We start from the raw sequence: 258 nt of genomic DNA, 5'->3' as shown, positions 1-258 counted from the left end.
GTGTGCGCATCACACATATTTCCAAACAGCCCAAACACTTTAGTTTTTTTTTTTTATTTAGACAATTAAAATTAATACTATCAGACATTAAAAATGAAAGAATTAATAACATTTAAATACAATAAAATAAAATACTTTGACTACTTTAACATTACAGAAAAAAGGTTCGGTGTGCGCATCACACATTTTTCCAAATAGCCTAATTACTGTAGTTTTTTATTTACACAATTATAAATAAAACTATCAGAGATTAAAAAT

This window comes from Halyomorpha halys, unplaced genomic scaffold, assembly GCF_000696795.3.
Source record: "Halyomorpha halys isolate HHAL.00 unplaced genomic scaffold, Hhal_1.1 Scaffold555.1, whole genome shotgun sequence".
Taxonomy (NCBI): domain Eukaryota; kingdom Metazoa; phylum Arthropoda; class Insecta; order Hemiptera; family Pentatomidae; genus Halyomorpha; species Halyomorpha halys.
The sequence above is the reverse complement of the archived record's forward strand: the minus strand, read 5'-3'. Positions refer to the sequence as shown.